The sequence below is a fragment of the Canis lupus genome, chromosome X (genome assembly GCF_011100685.1).
Source record: "Canis lupus familiaris isolate Mischka breed German Shepherd chromosome X, alternate assembly UU_Cfam_GSD_1.0, whole genome shotgun sequence".
NCBI classification, from domain to species: Eukaryota; Metazoa; Chordata; class Mammalia; order Carnivora; family Canidae; genus Canis; species Canis lupus.
Window position 1 is genome coordinate 28,811,609 of NC_049260.1, and position 21,309 is coordinate 28,832,917.

General features: G+C 35.4%; 1 non-coding gene across 1 annotated transcript; it reads left to right on the forward strand.

The window, feature by feature from the left end:
• The first annotated feature begins 254 nt into the window (after positions 1–254).
• LOC119868613 lies at positions 255–361 on the forward strand. Its single transcript, XR_005386602.1, has one exon. It is a non-coding gene; the product is annotated as a U6 spliceosomal RNA (small nuclear RNA).
• The last annotated feature ends 20,948 nt before the right edge of the window (positions 362–21,309 follow it).

Sequence of the window (21,309 nt, forward strand, 5' to 3'; positions counted from 1 at the left end):
AGACTTTGGAGAGAGAATACAATCTAATTTCCAGAGTTGCCACATTATGTTAGTTATAATGCCCAGTTTATTTTTTAAAAAGATTTAAATATTCATGAGAGACACACAGAGAGAGAAGCAGAGACATAGGCAGAAGGAGAAGCAGACTCTCTGTGAGGAGCCTGATGCAGGATGCAATCCCAGGACCCCGGGATCACGACCTGAGCTAAAGGCAGATACTCAACCACTGAGCCACCCAGGAGTCTCTAATACTAGTACTTGCTTTAACAGCTCATATACTAAAATTGGAATGATAAAAAGAAGATTAGTATGGCCCCTGCACAATGATGACCTGCAAATTTATGAAGCATTCCATAAAACAAAAACTACCTTGTGGAGGAAAAAAAAAAAAAAAGAATGTATGGTCCATGCTCCAGGAAGAAGAAATAAAAGCCAACAATTGTCTCTAAAGCCCATGTGTCAGACTTAAAGGAAAAAAAAACTTAAATCCGATATTTCAACTATGTTCAAAGAACTGAAAAAAATGTTTAAAGAACTAAAGTATGTGTTTCACCAAAACAGAATATTGAAAATGTGACAGAAATCACATGAAAATGAATAAAATTTAGAATTTCTGGAGTAGAAAAATAAGATAAAAATATTAAATATTGGGTTCTACATGTAAGGAGCTTGGAAGTCACTGTTCTGTCCTAACATCCAGTAAGAAAAAAATCAACAGATTGAAAAATGAACAATTCTCCTAGGATCTGTAAAGGAGGAAAGGGCAAAAAGAAAACTATAATTTCTTAGATCGAAGAAACATAGACAGATAATGGGGGTCATAGCTCCTCAGAGTTGACCTGTAATTGTTGGAGGCTCAGTGTGACACCCCCCACACCCAATTTTGTGGGATTTACCTTCAGGAGCTTTACCAGTTTCTCACAGTAAACATCACAGAAAATTGCCTTTCTGCTTTTGGTAGAGGGATGGAAAAGTAACCTTTTGATATCTGCCAGAGACATATTGTTTTTAAATAACGCCTGCCTTCAGGAGAAACCATTTAACCAGAGCCTATCTGACTTGAAGGAAGATAAATAACCAATACAGTCAGTTCCAGACTGGCATATGGAGGAAGGGAAATGCTCAACTCCAGCCCCCTAGAGCCATCCTGTTATACTTAAGGAAGGCTACATACTGTATAATTTCAACTTATGTGACATTCTGCAAATGGCAAAACTATGAAGACAGTAAAAAATTCATTGGTTGCCAGTGGGTAGGGTGGGGTCAGGGGATGAATACATAGAGCACAGAGGATTTTTAGGGCAGTGAAAATACTTCGTATGATATTAAAATGACGGATACATATCATCATACATTTGTCAAAACACATAGAATGTCCAATAGCAAGAGTGAACATAAAGATAAACCATGGACTTTGCGTGCTAATGATCTGTGAAGGTTCATTATTTGTAACAGATGTACCACTCTGGTGGAGGACTTGATAATGGGAGAGCCTGTACATGTAGGGGCAGGAGGTACATGAGAAATATCTGTATATTCCACTCAGTTTTCCTGTGAACCTAAAATTGTTTTTTAAAGTCTTAAAAATACTAACTGTAGATGATCAATATGCTTTTTGAGTGGGGAAAAAAAAAACATTAGCCAACTTGAAGATAGAGCAATTGAGATAATATGGTCTGAACAGCAAAAAGACAAAAGAGTGAAGAAAATTGAAATGAGTTTCACAAATCTCTGAGACACCCTCAAGTGTACTGAGATATGCATAATGGACATTCCAGAAGAGATAAATAAAAGGACAAAAAAACAATATTGAAAGAGATAATATCTGAAAAATTTCACATTTGATGAAAATACTAATCTATACATTCAAGAATCTCAAAAAATTCCAAGTAAGATAAACTGAAAGAGATGCATACAGGGACACATCTTGAGAGAGTTAGAGAGAAGCTCTCATAAACCTCATCTACAAATGGTCCTCTATCTGATTAGCAGCTGTTTACTCTTCAAAAACCATGACGATCAGAAGGCAGTGGGAGAACAGAACTAAAAATGGTGATGGAAAAGTGAAGTCAACCAAGAATTTTATATCCAAGAAAACTATACTTCCAAAAAGTGGGAGAAATTAATATATTGACAGATAAATAGAGAATTCATGGCTAATAGATCAGCCCTACAAAATATATTATAGGAAGTCCTCCAGGATGAAATGAAAGGGAAATTAGACAATAACCTGTGAGAAGGAAGGAAGAGTAGTGGTTGGTCTATCTAAATGGATAAACAAAAATGACAGTATAAAGATTTTGAAAAAATCCTTCACAAGACACTAGACAAGAGAAGGCACTAACATTAAAAAAAGGAATTATAGATAATTATCAAGTGGAATTTATTTCAGGAAGGCAAAGTTGGTTCAAAACATGAGAACCAGTGATCTAAATCACTTTGTTAGTAAAGATTCAGAAAACACATGTCAAAACAAATGCCAAAAAAAGCAACTGACAAAATCCAACTTTTTATGATTAAAAAAAAATACTCAACAAACTGGAAAGAGAAAGTGTATTGCCTTTCTATAGCTGTTGGAACAAATTTTAACTTTAGTGGCTCTTAGAATACAACTTTTTTCATACTTTACAGTTTCATAATACAGAAGTCCAAAATGGGCCTCCCTGAAATAAACTGAAGGTAGCAGTTGGGCTGCATTTATTTCTGGAGGCTTTAGAGGAGAATCCCCTTTCCAGAGTAATGGGAAAGATACCCCATAATCATAAATTGGAAGACTTAACGTTTTTTTTTTAAAGATTTTATTTATTTATTCACGAGAGAGACACACAGAGAGAGACAGAGACAGACAGAGAGAGACACAGGCTCCATGCAGGGAACCCGACGTGGGACTGGATCCTGGGTCTCCAGGATCACGCCCTGGGCCAAAGGCGGCGCTAAACTTCTGGGCCACCGGGGCTGCCCTGAAGTCTTGATGTTTTTAAGATGGTAATCTCCCCAAAGTGCATCTACTGATTCAACACATTTTCTGTCAGAACTCTGTCTTTGCTGTTGCAGAAATTGACAAGCTGATCCTAAATTTCATAGGGAAATTCAAGTGATGCAGGATAAGCAAAAACAATGTTGAAAAAGAATAGCAAAGTTGGAGGATTCACTTTCCATTTAAGAGTAACCACAAATTTGCATAATCAAGACTTCTATTATGAGGACAGACATATAATGGAATAGAATTGAGAGTAGAGAAATAAACTCATAAATTCATAATTGATTTTTTGTTGTTGTTGTTGGAGCTCCAAGGTTTTGTGAGGGAAGAGTATTAATCTTTTCACCAAATTTGGTGGAAACACAACTAGATATGAAACTGAGATGCCGTCTCTCACCATTTACAAGAATTAATAAATACGGTATGAATTTACTGATGTGGAATTTAAGGAAGAGAAGGAAAAATAAAATAAGATGAAAATTGAGAGGGAGGCAGACTGTAATAGATGCTGAACTTTAGGAAACAAACTGAAGGTTGCTGAAAGGGAAGTGGGTAGGAGAAGGGGTAACTGGATGATTGGCAATAAGGAGGGCACTTGATGTAATGAGAACTGGGTGTTATGCAACAGATGAATCACTAAATTTTACCTCTGAGGCTAATTAAAAAAATAAATAAAAATGAGCTCAATAATACACTGACACAAAATAAGGTTATTTTTTCTCCTCGTTAAAATGACAGTTTTTTTAGGTTATTGGTCTGCTTTTAATAAGATAATATTAAGGGTTTTCTTTATCTTTTGTATTATCTGCCAAGGAAATAAAGATTCTATGTCTTACCCTCCCCCCCCAATATAAAAAATGGATCCAAAAAAAGTGTAAGAACTGAAATTATAATATTTCTATCAGAAAACAAAGACCCAAATCTTGCTTATGCTAGATTAGGCTATAGTTTCTTAAATGTGACCCCAAAACCACAAAGAGCTAAAGAAAAAAATAGATAACTACACTAAAATAGAAAACATTTTTGATATATTGAGAAAAGTGAACATACAAACCACAGAATGGGAGATAATATTAGTAAATTGTATATTTGATCAGAGTCTAGAATCTAGAATTAATAAACAAGTCTCAGAACTTAATAATATGAAGGAAATTAACCTAATCAAAAAATGAGGATATACTTTGAATAAATATTTTTCTAAAGAAGATATAAAAAGAGCCAATAAGCACATGAAAAATTCCTCAACATTATTAACTATTAGGGAAATGCAAATCAAAATAAGAGAGACCACTTCACACTCCCTACAGTGGGTAGAATAACAAATCACAAATTAGTAAATTTGGCATGGATGTGGAGAAATTGGAACCCTCTTAACTTGCTGGTAGGGATGTAAAATGGTGCAACTCTTGTAGAAGGTTGTTTGGTCATTCCTCAAAAAGGTCATTGTATAGTTACAATATGGCTCAGCAATTTCACTCCTAGATACTGAAAAAAATTGAAAGCAAAAAATAATTGTATATGAATGTTTATGGCAGTGTTGGTCATAATAGCTGGAAACTGGAAACTGGAAATATGTCCATCAGTTGGTAAATGGTTAGACAAAATCGTATATCCCTACAATAGGATATTCCATCATGAAAAGTAAAGAAGTACTGGCACGTGCTACAATATGGATGAATCTTTAAAATATACTGATTGAAAGAAGCCAAACACAAAAGTATACATATAATTTCAATTATAAGGTATCTAGAATAGAGAAATTTATGGAAGCAGAAAGTAGGTTAGTGGTTTTCAAGAGTTGTGGGTGGGCATGGGAAGTCTTTCTTTTTGAAGTGGTCAAAGCGTTCTGGAATTACATAATGTTGACAGTTGCCCAACTTTGTGAATATACTAAAAATTACTCATTGTACACTTGAAAGGGGTAAATTTAATGGTATGTGAATTAAAGCTCAATAGAAATTAAACACATACTAGTAATGAATATCTAGAAAGTGAAGTTTTAAAGAGCCATTTACAATAGCATCAGAATCAAGTACCTAGAAGAGAATTGAACGATGTATACAACCATCACAGAGGAAATAATAAAACTTTATAGAGAGATAAAAGACTTTAAAAAGGACAAACCTCTCCTGTTCATGAATTGGAATGTTCAGTATTAAAAAGGTGAAAATTCCCTGAAAACTGACTGTAAAACAATCAAAATAAAAATCACAACAGGTGTTTTGTTTTATTATGTTTTGCTTTGCAATTCAGCTAGCCCATTCTAAAATTTATAGCAAGCTGTAAATGGCTAAGGAAAGCAAAGACATCTTTAAAGTGATACAAAAAGGTAGAGCTTATATATATAACATGGCATATAAAACTGTGGTAAACAAGACCGTGTATTACATGCACAAGGATAGACAAGTAGACCAATGGAGCAGCATAGAAAGCATGGAAACAGATCTTGGCAGGATACTAGAGGTGAAGAAATAAACTGTGATCACAGCAAGGTTTAGAACCAGTTCTGTAGAGGGGCACCTGGGTGGCTCAGTGGTTGAGCACCTGCCTTTGGCTCAGGTCGTGATCCTAGGGTCCTGGGATGGAGTCCTGCATCAGGCTCCCTGCATGGAGCCTGCTTCTCCCTCTGCCTCTCTGTCTCTCATGAATAAATAAATAAAATCTTAAAAAAAGAAAGAAACAGAATCATAATTTGCATACTGTCCCATACTACACATCCTCAAAGCCTCTCTGTCCTGTTCCTCTCACGTTCTACAATCCCACCCAGGAACAACTTAGGAAATACCCAGTATGTTTTCAATAATCCCTCTTCCATTTTAACTAGCTAGCATGATTTTCTGTTGTGGAAACTAACAGTCCTGATCAATACAGTCTTCCCCCAGATAAATATTTCCTTTTTAAAAAAAAAATTTTTCTCTATTAAACAATGACTACTATAATAAAAAATACATTTTTTTTTTATTCGAAGGCATACTGATTTCACGAGCAAGGGAAGGACATCATGAACAGGTCAAGTTTGTCCCAATGCTTAGTTTTCAACAGTCTGTGAAAGATGATAAAAATAAAAAATAGGAGAAGAAACTGCTTATAATATTAACCAAAAAAAGAAATTAGATATATTTCCATGTATAAAATTTGTACAAAATCAGTGGAGCCTGCCACTCTATAATGCACTTTTTTTTTTTTTTCTGAAAAGGGGTGTTCTGCATCGTTAAGGGCCGCAAGTCCAGGAAACATAGTAACTTTCTTTGTTTTGCAATAATATTGATGGGTTCTTCCTTCCCATTCTAGTCTTTTCTTAAATTGGCAAAAAATAAAATTGGAGATTGTTGAAAAATCAGCACACTCCAACTCTGTAACAATATTCCTATAACAACTACATTTGTAATGATTTTATATATAAAATGCATGCCATAGAAATTCAGAAAACCAAATTATAAGCACTTCCTTTTGTGCTTTGAAAAATAATCAAGTAGGTTTAGGTTGAAAAAAATACAAAAACGAAGTATGAATTTTTAAAATTTTTTCCTCAACATCTCTCACACATGTGCTGGCATTTTTTTCCTCCCACGAAAGTAGGGAGGCCTTTTTCATGCCTTCAGATTTTCCTGAAATTCTGTTATTTCTAGTCAGAAATCTAAGAAATGGAGAGTGAAGTTAAAATATTTCTGAGGTAATGAACAATGATCTCCTGCAATGAAAATAAAAGACAGAAGATACTTATCACATTTCACTCAGTTCACGTCCACCTTCAGTTTTCCTTAAGTCGTGTGTGAGAGACAAGATAGAAAGAAATTATAAAGATGCATCTAGTCTTTTTTATTAAAAATTTAATGCATAAAATTTTCTTTTATTTAGTTTCAAAGGTAAAATTTAGTGATTCATTAGTTGCATATGATACCCAGTGCTCATTCCATCACATGCCCTCCTTAATGCCCATCACCCAGTTACCCAGTCCCCCCACCCATCCCCCTCCAGCGACCTTCATTTTGTTTCCTATAGTTAAGAGTCTCTTATGGTTTGTCTTCCTCTGTTCTCCTCTTAGTTTTTCCTTGCCTTCCCTTATGTTGATCTATTTTCTTAAACTCTACATATGAGTGAAATTGTGTGGTATTAGTCTTTCTCTAACTTATTTTGCTTAGCATACTACTCTCTTGATCCATCCATGTTGATACAAATGGCAAGATTCCATTCTTTTTTGATGGATTAGTAATATTCCATTATAAATATATACCACATCTTCATTTATCTGTCAACGGACATCTGGACTCTGTTTTTTGCTATTGTGGATAGTCTTATTTTTAAAGGCTGTAATCAGGAACATCTGCAAATTCTTACAGCTCTTCTGAACACATAGGATATTTAGAGCAAAATTTGTATTAAAGATGACACCTGTATATATCAAAGAATCATATTCCATTGTAAAATGATGCAATTTAACATTTCTCAAGTGGGAAGAAAGATATAGCAGGAAAAATATTTAACCATATATGTATGCCTATTATGGCTCTTTTTCTCAAAGTGAATGGGAATTTTTTTTTTTTTGTGAATGGGAATTTTAAAATTGGGCAAAAGGTCACTTTTTATGTTATTTTCTGTATCTTTAAAAGTATACAACATATAATCTCATCATTCCAGAAGTGTTTTTGCTATTTTCTATATATCAAGGAGCATTAAAAATATAAAGTTTCATGAACAATAAAGATACACACCCATGCTTCATATTCTGCTTTTTGGTGATTTTTTGAGAAACATTTCATTTACGATACCTCCACAGTGCTACTGTATGAAACACATAGTAGTACTACTTCCTCTGGGGATTCCACCCATAGATAATTTCATTTAAGAAAGGTTTGTACCTACTATACTATGTTACATCACTTATTCCTCCTTCAGGTCTCTCTTAGTATGTATTCTTTGCAGAACACACACATGAAATTCCACCTTCAGATTCAAGACAAAAGTCTCTGTCTAGAAATAGTCTCACCTAACTTAAATTATATATGTGGGGGGTGGTGGAGGGAATGAGGAATTTGTATCCATTAAGGTCACATCTCAGTCTTCAGATATCTAGAAATAGGACAGAAAACTACACACAAGGAAGGAAATGTTCACAGAGCTCAAAGTGAAATATTATTTAGTTTTGCAGACATTTTAATGGGTGTTTTCATCTTCACTCCTTCAACTGAAAGCACTTGGACTTAAAAGAATGTCAACATATTCCCCACTTCTTTGATATTTGATTTCCACTAGGATGTTGAGTACAAAAGGAAGGCCCAATAAATGCCCACGAAATGTGCAGGAAAGCTTTATAGGCCTATGAAACTGTAAAATAGAGGTTTCTGGCTCACAGAAGGGCAAATAGATACAGGTCTGAAATGTACACATGCTGTTTTCACAAGAAAGATCTGTGACAAAATTCATACCGATTATTGACCCGACTCTTAATTTCTTACTAATGTTACAAATAGGTAATAACAAACTATGAAATGGTACATCTAAAGGTTATTTTTTTCTAAGAATATTTTATCAACTACAGAAGCTCTACTAGCATTTAGGTTAATTTACTTTTTAAAGATACAGAAGTAAAATACATCAAGCCAAATTATCAAGTTCTTGCATTTAAAGGGATTAGTATTCCAAAGATGGAAATATTTTTACATTATTCATCCAATTTAGGATTGTGTAACTACAAATAAACTCAAATGTGTCATTTTCTTCTGAAGTCTTTGTTTCCAATTAAGCATAATTTCTTTCTCCAATTTTGCTTTGTTACTTTAATGATACATTATATTCTTTCCTGTAATATTTATATTACTTCCCTGATCAACAATCAGCTCTCTGAAGGCATATCATGGATCTAATTCTTTATTCCATTTCTACATCACCTGGTTGCAGTAGATAATCTAGGAGTATCCAAGATTCATTACTTCTTCCCTATACCCACACCACTTGATATGTAACTTTGCATTTCCCTGCAATCATGAGCAGGATAACATGCACTGTCAATTGACCTTCCACTCAACTATGAGACTTATTTTGACAAACTGTATGGTAACAAACATGGTATAAGCAGAGGCTTAAAACAAACTTGCACATGGGGCTTGCTCTCTCTTGTATCTTTACACATTGACTTGAAACATGTCCAGGCCTACTTGCTAGAAGATCAGAGAACTATATCATCCAAATCATCAAGGCCACCCTAATTAGAATGATAGCCAATTGACCTTCAAATTGGTGAAGAAACCCACTTAAAAGGAGCAGAGCAACCCAAATGATTCCACCTTAGAAGAGCTAAACCCTGCAGGGGTACAAGAAATCAATGTTGCCTTGAAGCCAAGTTTTAGGATGAAAATTTGTTTCAAAGCCATAGAAAACAGATTTTAGTTTATGTTGTAAATAGTCTGTGTTACAAGAAAAAAAAAAGAATTACAAATACTTTATTTGGAAATTTGTCATAGAAAACAACATGGATGCACTAACTAAAATGAGCTACCAAACCTAACCAAAAATTTGCATAGTATAGTGACTTGAATCAGTTGTCAATACCATACAATACAGTATGGCTTGGGCACATTCAACTACATGATATCCAAATGGCCCACTCTGACCAGGGTATGCAACACCTTGGATATACTCACTGATTTCTGGCAGGGGTAGGAGGCCGGTGGGGGTGGGGGGAGGGAATAACTTAATAAGGGTCAGGGCTTGTTTGTTTTGAGAGGTACTTTTCTCTTTGAAAGTTAAAAAAAAAATGGAAATTACACAGATGCTAAAAGTAGTTTTTGCAACTTCAAGGAAGATACACCAATAAACCAGAAATACCCAATATGCCCTCAGAGAGCTGTTTAGTCGTTGAATAGTATTAGTAGAAATACGGCTATAGTACAAGAGGGAATCTGATGTATTAGATAGTTATAGAATATAATGGGAGGCAGGAGAAGAAATGACAAAGTACAAAGAGAATCAGCGTGAGTAAAGATGAGACACACATAGACTTTTCATATCATTTGATGCACCGTATCCAGCCTTAACTGAATTCTCTTTCCAGTTCTGTGAACTACTATATCCCTTCTTTTCATGAGTCAAGTTAAGTGATGAGTATTAATGAACAAATGGGTGATTTATATTAAAATGAATTGTAGTCCTGGAATGCCTGGGTAGCTCAGTGGTTTAGTATCTGCATTCAGCTCAGGGCATGATCTCAGGGTCCTGGGATTGAGTCTTGTATCAGGCTCCTCAGAGGGAGCCTGTTTCTCCCTCTGCCTATGTCTCTGCCTCTCTCTGTGTCACTCATGAATAAATAAATAAAATATTTTAAAAAAATGAATCATAGTCCTATTCTGGATTCTTTACACCATAACAAAGTGACAGGTTATTATGTGCCAGGCTATAGTTCAAAGGACTAGTCCCTTGTGAAAGTTTCAGTTTCAATCTGTCACATCTGCAATTAGAAGAGGTAAGCACAGAAAAGATGAATTTTGCTGCAAGAAAAGAATCTGGAAAAGGTAAAAGCACAAAATTCAGCCCCAGAATCATAAAACATAACTGACTGATGCAGGGCCCTGTAAGACATATATGAAATATTTCAACATTAGATTTTATAATCTAATCGTACAGAAAAACACTATAAATCCATCAAATAAGAATGCAAGGTTACAAACTTTAAAGGATTTATTCTTGTGTAAGATAATATGAACATTGTAGATATCAGCCTAATGGGAGAGAAAAATAAAATTAATTTGATGTGGGCTACATAATAGAAATGTAGTTATACTATTGGGTCCCAGTATCCAGAACCTGATTTCTAATGCCTTTCTTCAATAAAGGGAACAAGGGTCTCTTGGGGAAATGGCTTCATCTAGGTATGACTGAGGTGGGGAATATTTAAGATGAGCCTGGAAACAAAAGGTAAAAAAAGTGTTGCCCCCCCACACACACACGAACATGCAGATATGGGCATGTGAAAAGGACACAGGAACCAAGTAAAGAACCTCCAAGAGCCAAAACTTGAATAACCTGGGTAATAGAAATATATATTAGATCACAGTTGACTCTTGAATAATGACTCCCCCCACAGTAGGAAATCTACATGTAACTTTTGACTCCTCAAAAACTTTACTACTAATAGCCTCCTGTTGATAGGAAGCTTTGAAAATAACATGAAGTGTTAGTTAACAAGTATTTTGTATATTTTATGTATTTATACTGTTTTATTACAATAAACTAGAGAAAATATTAAGAAAATCATAAGGAAAAATACACTTACAGTATTGTATTTATACATATATATAAAAATCTCCATAAAAATGAAACCTGGGACACCTAGATGGCTCAGCAGTTAAGCGTCTGCCTTTGGCTCAGGTTGTGATCCTGGAGTCCTAGGATCGAGTCCCACATCAGGCTTTCTGCATGGAGCCTGCTTCTCCCTCTGCCTATGTCTCTGCCTCTTTCTCTCTCTCTCTCTCTCTCTCTCTCTCTCTGTGTGTCTCTCATGAATAGCTAAAATCTTTAAAAAAAAATGAAACCACTCAGTTCAAATCCATGTTGTTCAAGAGTCAAATGTATAAACAAGTACATAACATACATCCATGACTTCAAAAATTATATCAATGACTGAATAAATAAATGGAGAATAGAATAATATCGCATGCAGTAGAACTCCAAAAATTTATGTGCACTTCATCTTTAAGGAGGTGGAACATAATTCCTCACTCTGTTAGTGTGAGGTGCTCACGATAATTTCCTCTCCAAGAGGACAGTATGGAAAAGGGTAAAAAGAGTCACTTTGCAATAGAGAAACTGGACAAGCACTACCTCAGCAAGCTAATCACGGTCAACATCAATAGCACTAAGTCATGATGACAGAAGGTACCCTTGATATTATGTGATGAGAATGGCACTTTACCTCGGGGATATGTCTCCAAAAGCCCATGATCCTAGCCTCAAAAGCAACAGACAAATCCTAATTTAGGAAAATTCTACAAAACATCTACCCGACCAGTACTTTTCAAAGTTGTCAAGAAAATAAAACATAAGCCAAGTCTGAGAAGTCAGAACACAGCCAAGAGAAGTCTAAGGAGATCTAAGAATTAAATGTAATGTGGCATCTTATATAAAATCCTGAAATGACAACAAAAAAAGTCAAATGGCCAACAACTGAGAAAACCTGAATAAAATGTGGACTTTAGTGAATAATAATAATAATAATAATAATAATAATAAATGCACAGTGTCCTGTTACTTGTGACAAGTGTACCCCACTAATGAAAAAAATTAACAGAGGAAAGGGAATATGGGGTATATGGGAACTCTCTGTACTAGCTTTTTAAGTTTCCTAAATATCTAAAATTACTCTAAAATAAAAACTATATATAAAAATATAATGCCATGAAGCTCAGAAGAGAGTGTGACCATCTCTTTGCCTGGGACAGATCAGGTTAAGGAAAAACCTTTTCTTGTACCCGAGGTAAAGCTTTCAGAGGTGGAAAAGTTTGAATTTGGTTTTACAAGATAAACTGGAGCTTGCCAGAGAGAGAAAGGAATTATAGACAGAAAAAAGTGCAGAATAGATGTTTAGAGGCAGGTGTTCAGAGGCACAGTGTTCAGACAAGGAGGACATATTCATGACCATGAGATTTGTGAAGGATGCTGTAAAAGAATTTGAGAAAAATCTGACTGGAATACAAAAAAACTTTGCATGCCATGATATGGAGTTTGGATTTTATCCTGACAACAGTAGACTAGAAAGAGATATTGAAGCAGAGGTGGAGAGTTTGTCTGCTTTGGGGATAGTAACCCTCATGAAACTGGTAAAGGTAATATGAGAATCTGGAGGCTGGAATCCATTTAGGAAGTTTATATCGTTTTCTGACTGACAGCTACAGAGAACATAGTACCAATAAGCTAGATTTGGGACTCATTTCATTAAGAGCATTAGAGTAAGATTTGTTGGCAATCTGAGGGGCAAAGGTGAGGGAAGAGAGAAGCAAACTTAAGAGAATTCTCTGTTTCCTTGTTTGGTGTACTGGATAGACAGTGTTACAGTTACCTGAGGGGAAACAGAGGGACAGTAACAGTAAATTTAAAACAAAAGTAGTGATTACAGTCTCAGTTATGAGAGCCACAAGGTTTATTTGATATGCATTTCAATTTTTTCTCTGTGTGCCTCCATGTTGGATAACATTCATTTTTATTCAGAACATATTTACCTTCCTAAAATTAATTTCAACAAATAGTTTTTGAAGTAACTGCATGTGAAAAAAAAAATCTCATCTTCCCCAAGAAAGTCTGTCCTTCCGTGGAGGTCAAGAACTACAGAATCCTAGTAGTAGGACTTATGTAAGAGTACCTTGGTTACAAACATCAAACCGATCTAACACATAATCAACTTTATCTAGACTGGCAGTAGAGTGTCTGGTCAAAAACTGCCCTGTATTGCCTGGGTTACTATCACATCTTACTATCTTGTTACTCAGGGTTTGTTACCTTCTCTCTTAATGTCCCCTATTTTCTTACCTGGTAAATAGAGCAACTTAAATTGGCTGTTGAGATGATTACGATATTGCCAGGCACATAAGAATTGCTCATTAAATATTAAGCATTTATTACTATGAGCATTAATCTTCCTTGAAACTTCCTTCATTTGGCAGAGAGCAGAGGACAGCAGTAAAAGAGGGTTTAAAAACAAATTTTGACAGTTTCAAATATAAAATGCACATCCATATACGTAGAATTGTTAGCTTCTTTTCTTTTTTCTTTTTTTTTTTTTTGTTAGCTTCTTTTCTAACAGCCCTATTTGATATATAAGATAGGTTATATTACCTCCAATTTATAAGTATAGAAATTGAGCTCAGAATACCTGGGCTACTATTCCAAGTTTGCAAAGACAGATTCTGAAGCCATGCAGAGACCCTATACCTCCTGTGCCTCATTCTACCCAGCAATCTCTCCATGTTAGAATTTTGCTTATTTGAATAGTAACTGAAATACAGTCGAGTGCATCAGTGGGATTTGTTTAGACAGATACAGATTCAGATTGTAGCTTTGTCACTTATATCTGGGTGACTTTGGAGGAGTTACTTCTATTACTTAATCTAAAAAATGGAGTAATATTTGCCTTTTAAGGTATTTAGGCATTGATTAAGGCTATGCATATAAAGCACTTGGCGAATTGTTGGCATACAGGAAGAACTCCTCATAATCTATTTATTATTCTTATGCAAGTGTTCTAACATAAATTTTATCTCTAAGGAAGAACACTAATAGATTTGCTGAAAAAGGAGAGTTACTTAGTCCGCAAAGCAAAGTATTGTTACCCAAAGCACCAATATCCTTCACTGGATTAACGCATTCTCAAGTGGCTAGCCAGGTATTCTGGTTATGATAAACCATAACTGTTATCACTTTTATTGCTATTATTATATACAAAAAATTAGAGAAAGCTTGTATCCGAGAAAATCACCATAGATATTAAGATCACAAGATGCACAGTACATGGCCTCCAATTTTATACTTCAAGAAAACAGCAGAAAAGTCACTTTGGTTCATTAGCTTCCCTGTTTGTATCATGAGGAACTTTGCCACCTCAATTATTCTGATGAGATGTCAGCCTAAAGGTGGCATTCTATGTATTATAGTTATACTTCTTTCAGGATAATATCTACTACTCTTTTCCCCAAACAAGAGACACAGAAATGGAGTTACTTTAATTCTTTTGAAAACTGTTGACAAGAACACCAGATTAAAAACTTAAGAACAGTAGCTTTGCACATTTTATCTCCTCTCCCTCCTCCCCAACTGTGATTTATGTAAGATACGTGGTGAGGAGCACCAGGGGGTGGGGTGCTCAGTCAGTTAGCCTCTGCCTTTGGCTCAGGTCATAATCCCGGGGTCCTGGCATCAAGCCTCCCATCAGGTTCCCTGGTCAGTGGAGAGCCTGCTTCTCCCTCCCTCCCTTCCTTCCTCCCTCTCTCTCTCTCTCTCTCTCTCTCTCTCTGTCCTCTCCCTGCCACTCCTGTTCTCTCTCAAAAAAAATAAATAAACTGTGGAAGGAGCCTCGGTGTCCAACGAAAGATGAATGGATAAAGAAGATGTGGTTTATGTATACAATGGAATATTACTCAGCTATTAGAAATGACAAATACCCACCATTTGCTTCAACGTGGATGGAACTGGAGGGTATTATGCTGAGTGAAGTAAGTCAGTCGGAGAAGGACAAACATTATATGTTCTCATTCATTTGGGGAATATAAATAATAGTGAAAGGGAATATAAGGGAAGGGAGAAGAAATGTGTGGGAAATATCAGAAAGGGAGACAGAACGTAAAGACTGCTAACTCTGGGAAACGAACTAGGGGTGGTAGAAGGGGAGGAGGGCGGGGGGTGGGAGTGAATGGGTGACGGGCACTGGGGGTTATTCTGTATGTTAGTAAATTGAACACCAATAAAAAATAAATTAAAATAAATAAATAAATAAATAAAATATTTAAAAAAAATATATGGTAAGCACCTCTTACATACTGGGGATTATGCTACCTATTGTTTCAAAGTTGCTTAAGACTTGTTCTCTGGACTGAAAGAGCTCACTACTTAGGTGGAAGAATGGAGTGGGTGTGGGGTGGGGAGTATACAGTGAGTATGATAAGGGCAAAGAAAAATCAATTTAGTTTACAAAGGAATAAATATCTCTATGACATGTTAACAGATATGAATGTATTTATTTTTGTTTGGTTTTCTGTTTTCAAGGCAGGATAGGTCTTAACATGAATTTCAACGAGGACCACAGGTGATACACTTAATCACTGTAAACAGAATGTGTGGCCATTTCTATGAAAGAGCATAATGACAGCTATAAATATTTGAGAACTCACTATGTATCAGGTACCATTCTGAGTCAATCATTATCTCATTGGACTCTTACAACAGCCCGATGAAGTATGCATCCCCGGCATGTTCATGTTACAGATGAGTAAATACAGGATTAGATAATCAAATAACTTGCTCAAAGTCTCACAACTAGAAGATTAAGGAGTCAGGATTAAAAATCACAGCACAATTCCAGCAGTAAGAGATTAATACTCTAGTCAATAAAGAATCTTTTCCCAAATGGGGAAATATAAATGTAAGAAATTAAGCAGATTCCAAAGCTATTCTTTCTGAACTCACAGATGATTACACAGGGGACCCAGACTGCCCTGGCTTTCCCTGCTTGTTCATCAATAGAAGGGATATGGTTTTTCCCCATTTCTCCTCCTTTCATCTCCACAGATCTTTTAACAGACCCAGGAATAACATTCATGCTGTATTATGTTCTTCTAATACTTCATCATCTAAACCAGTAATTATCCTGGGTCTTCCACAGGTTACTAATTCCACAAGATATTTATTGGTATATGTAAAAATAGAGCTCTGTTTTAAGACATACTTGGAAAACATTGAGAAATAATCAGTTTTACATGCTTCCTCCTAGCAGCATTTCTCAGAACCTTTATAAACACTGTGAATTTCCAATAGAGGGGGTATACTACGCAACACGTTCCAAACTTACTTAACCAAGGAATTTCTATTTCTATGTGGACAATTAATGGACCTGGTGTTCTATAGGATGCATTTTGAAGGAAACCATTCTGGAAAGTTCAATGTAATTTCAGAACATCATAAAGATCAGAGCATGCATTCATATTTCTCTCTCTTGAGTAAATCAGGTGTCTTTCTATAGGCCTGTTGCTTAGCTACAAAGTAACCTGAAGAGCTTAATGAATCATCTGAAAATCAAATTATCAATAAAGTACATTATCACATTCTATTATTGGGATAGGCATTTGGCTTTTTTCATATTAGGATGAAAGAGTCATATTTAAAACCTACAAGGTAACACAAGCTGCCTGATAACTTGATTAAATAAGCATTAGAGCACATTTTAGGATTGCTTTATTGTAAATAAGAGAATTGACAACTGTATTACAGGATCTACATGAACCATTCCTGTAAAAGCGACTCCCTAGGGACCTCAAGTAGCTACTTACCCAAATTCTGAGGAGCACACATTTTCTGAAAGGGGGGAAAACCTATCAGAAGCTATACTGCAAGCAAAATATGACTTATTTGCTTCTATTAATTTTTTAACTTGTCAGCAGGGTTTCCCTTAAAAAATTCTCCTACAGTTCCTAGGTACAGCATTTGGATTTGTTTTTGCTAGTTTGATCATTTCTCTGCATCCTATATCCTGCCATAATGTCTAAGCTCGGTATCTGATATAGAGAAGGTACCTAATAAATATTTTTTTCTAATAAACATTTGTTGAAATAATGTATTGATTGGCATTTTTCCAAGCACAAAAGTAAACCTTCAGTAACTACCATTAACCAGGTGTATTCTTCTTTTCTATTCTTACTACCCTGTACTCAATCCTTATACTTCTTAATGCTTACCAAAGTGCTTCCCCCTCTTTATATTCAGTAGCATCATTATTAATAGGTGTCCTCAGCTCCTGCCAGTAGCCACCACCACATCCAAATCTCTTTAAATACTAGTAATAGCAGCATTCTTCCTAACAACTAAGAAATCAAACCAACCTAAGCACCCATTGACTGGTGAATGGATAAGCAAAACTGAGTTATATCCATGTGGTGAGAGACTGTTCACCATAAAAAGAATGAAGTACAGGCACATGCTACACCATAAGGAAACTTGAAATCATGCTAAGTGAAAACAGCCAGCCACTGAAGACCACATTATTTCATGAATTCACTTATAGGACACATTTTAAAAAATGGCAAGTCTGTAGAGATAGTAAGTACATTAGTGACTGCCTACGACTTAGGGTGGGAAAGGGGATTAACTATAAACTGGCATGAGACACCTTAATGTGGTGACAGAAATATTTTATTTTCCTTTTATTTAAATTCCAGGTACTAAACATACAGTGTACCATTAACGATGGCAGTATTTTTTTCAAAAATCTTTATAGCATTGATGGTTATATAACTTGTTCATCTTATTAAAAAAAAATCACTGAATTGTACACAAGTGAATATATTTTATGGCATGTAAGTCACACCTTAATAATAGTGTTAAAAAATACTAATGAGTGCCAGCACTGTACTTGCTCAAAACAAGGATTGTGCCTATCTGCAGCCGCTCATGAGCTAACAAATGTTCTCTATAAAACTTTTTTTGTTTTTTACAGAGACGTTCATTTTGGAATTCTTCTGACATTATTATTCTAGTAACTATTTTAGAAGAGCACTCATCTACTTAATATGCTTTTACCATCAGGAGATAGACATTTCATTTTCAGCATAGCTGACTGGATTGCCATGGACTAATCCCTTTTTGTTTTTGATTTCTTTATCTTAAAAAGAAACCCACAGAGAACATCATCCTCAATGGGCAAACGCTGAGAGCCTTTCCTTTATGTCACAAACAAGACAAGGATGTCCACTTTCAGCACGTATATTTGACATAATACTAGAATTTCTAGCCACAGCAATCCAACAACAAAAACAAAAGGCATCCAAATCATAAGTAGAACTTTGCTATTAGTAGATTGCACACACACACACACTATATCACAAAAACCCCTAAGACTCCACCAGAAAACTGCCAGAGCTTATAAGTGAATTCAATAAAGGTGCAGGATACAAAAATCAACATACAGTAATCTGTTGCACTTCGATACACCAACGAAGCAGCAGAAAGAGAAATGAAGGAAATAATCCTCTTTAAAATTGCACCAAAAACATTAAGATACCTAAGAATAAACCTAACCAAAGAGGTCAAAGACCTGTCCTCTGAAAACTATCAAACACTGATGAAATAAACTGAAGAGAACACAAACAAATGGAAAGATATTTCATGCTTATGGATTGGAAGAATATTGACAAAATGACCATACTACCCCAAAAATCTATACAATTAACATGAATCCTATCAAAATACCACCAGCATTTTTCATGGCGCCAGAACAAACCACCCCAAAATTTATATGGAGCAACTGGAGACCCTCAATAGCTAAAGAAACCTTAAAAAAGCAAAGCTGGAGTCATCACAACGTTAAGATATAGTACAAAGCTGGAATGAACAACAAAAAAAAAAAGTCTGGTCCTGGCATGAAAATAGATATGTAGATCCTTTGATCAGAAAAGAAAATCGAGGAATGACCCACAGCTATATGGTCAACTCATCTTTCACAAAGCAGGAAAAAATATCCAATGGAAAAAATGACAGTCTCCTCAACAAATGGCGCTGGGAAAACTAGACAGCCACATGCAAAAGAAGGAAACTGGACCACTTTCTTACACCATACAAAAAATAAATTCAAAATGGATGAAAGACTTAAATGGGAGACCTGAAACCATAAAAATCCTAGAGAACACAGGCAGTAACCCCTCTGACATTGGCCATAGCAACTTCTTTCTAGACATGTCTACTGAAGCAAGGGAAGCAAAAGCAAAAATAAGGTATCGGGACTACACCAAAATAGAAAGCTTCTGCACAGCAAAGGAAGGAATCAACAAAACTGAAAAGCATCCTACAGAATGGGGGGAGATATTTGCCCATGACATATATGATAAAGGGTTAATATCCAGAATCTATAAAGAACTTTAAAAAGTTAACACAAAAAAATAATCCAACTGAAAAACAGGCAGAGGACATGAATAGGCATTTCTCCAAAGATGACCTACTGATGGCTAAGAGATGCATGGAAAATGCTCAATATTACTGATGATAAGGGAAATACAAATCAAAACTACAAGGAGATATAGAGGAGATATCACCTTATATTTGTCAGAACGGTTATAAGCAACAACACAAGAAACAACAGGTGTTAGAGAGGATGCAGAAAAAGAAAAACCCTCTTAGACTGTTGGTGGGAATACAAACTGGGGAAGCCAGCCTGGAAAACAGTATGGAGGTTCTCCAAAAAGTCAAAAATAAAACTACTTTATGATCCAGTAATTGCACTCTTGAGTATTTATGCAAAGAACACAAAAATAATAGTTCAAAGGGATACATGCGCTCTAATGTTTACAACAGCATTATCTACAACAGCCACATTATGGAAACAGCCTAAGTGTCAATCAACTGATGAATGGTTAAAGGTGTGTACACATACACACACACACTGGAATATTGCTTAGCTATAAAAAAGAAGAAATCTTGACATTTGCAAGGACATGGATGGAGCTACAGTACTATGTTAAGCAAAATAATTCCATCAGAGGAAGACAAATACTACACGATTTCACTCACGTGTAATTCAGGACACAAAACAAATGAGGAAAGGGGATAAAAAAGAGAGGCAAACCAATAAACAGACTCTTAACTACAGAGAACAAACTGATGCTTGTCAGAGGGGAGGTGGGGTGGGGGATGGGCGAAATAGGTGATGGGGATTAAGGGAGGCACTGGCTGTGACGAAAACCAGGTACTAAAAAAAAAAAAAAAAGAAAGAAAAAGAAAACCAGGTACTGTATGGAAGTGTTGAATCACTATATTAGTTTCCTTGAAACTGGTATTACACTGTTTGCTTCTGAATTTAAATAAGAGCTTTAAAAAAAAAAACTTCCAAGAATAAAATGATGCCTCCTCCTTATAATGTATTTAAATATTTGAACTCAAATGGAGTATATTCTAACTACAGAGTACCTTCAATTAAGTTATTTAAATAATGTACTGAGATGATTATGCTCTAAAGAAATCTGGCAAAATTTAGTTCAATTGGATTTTTTGGAAATTGAAAGCTACATTGCATCTCCTCCCCCAAAAAGGAAAAGTATATCACTGCATCATAACAAATTGTACCTTTCTGTAAGAAAGAAAGAAAAAAACAAAGAAAGAAAAGAAAGAAATCAAGATCTAAAACTGTGTGTGTGTGTGGGGGGGGGGGTGTCTGGGTAGCCCAGTCAGTGGCTGTGGTCATGATTCCAGGGTGTTGGGATCAAACCCTACTTTGGACTACCTGCTCAGCCTCACCCCCTGCTTGAACTCTCTCCTTCCTCCCTCCCTCCCCTTTCTCAAATAAGTAGATAAAATATTTTAAAAATATATAAAAGGGAAACTGATATTCTTTTATAATAATATATCCATCCATGGTTACTAAGGCATATTCACAATGCAAACTATTATAAGTAAGCACTTGAAAGTTACTGTTTTCCTATATACACATAAAATGAAAAAAAAATCCACATGATTTATGTGTGCAATAAAATTCTTCACATTTATGCAAAGAGCTAATCTGAAAACTTGATTTTTTAAAAATCAAGTGATAACATACAATATTTTTCAGTTAATGTAGTAAAACTGCAAGCTTTTCACAGATACAA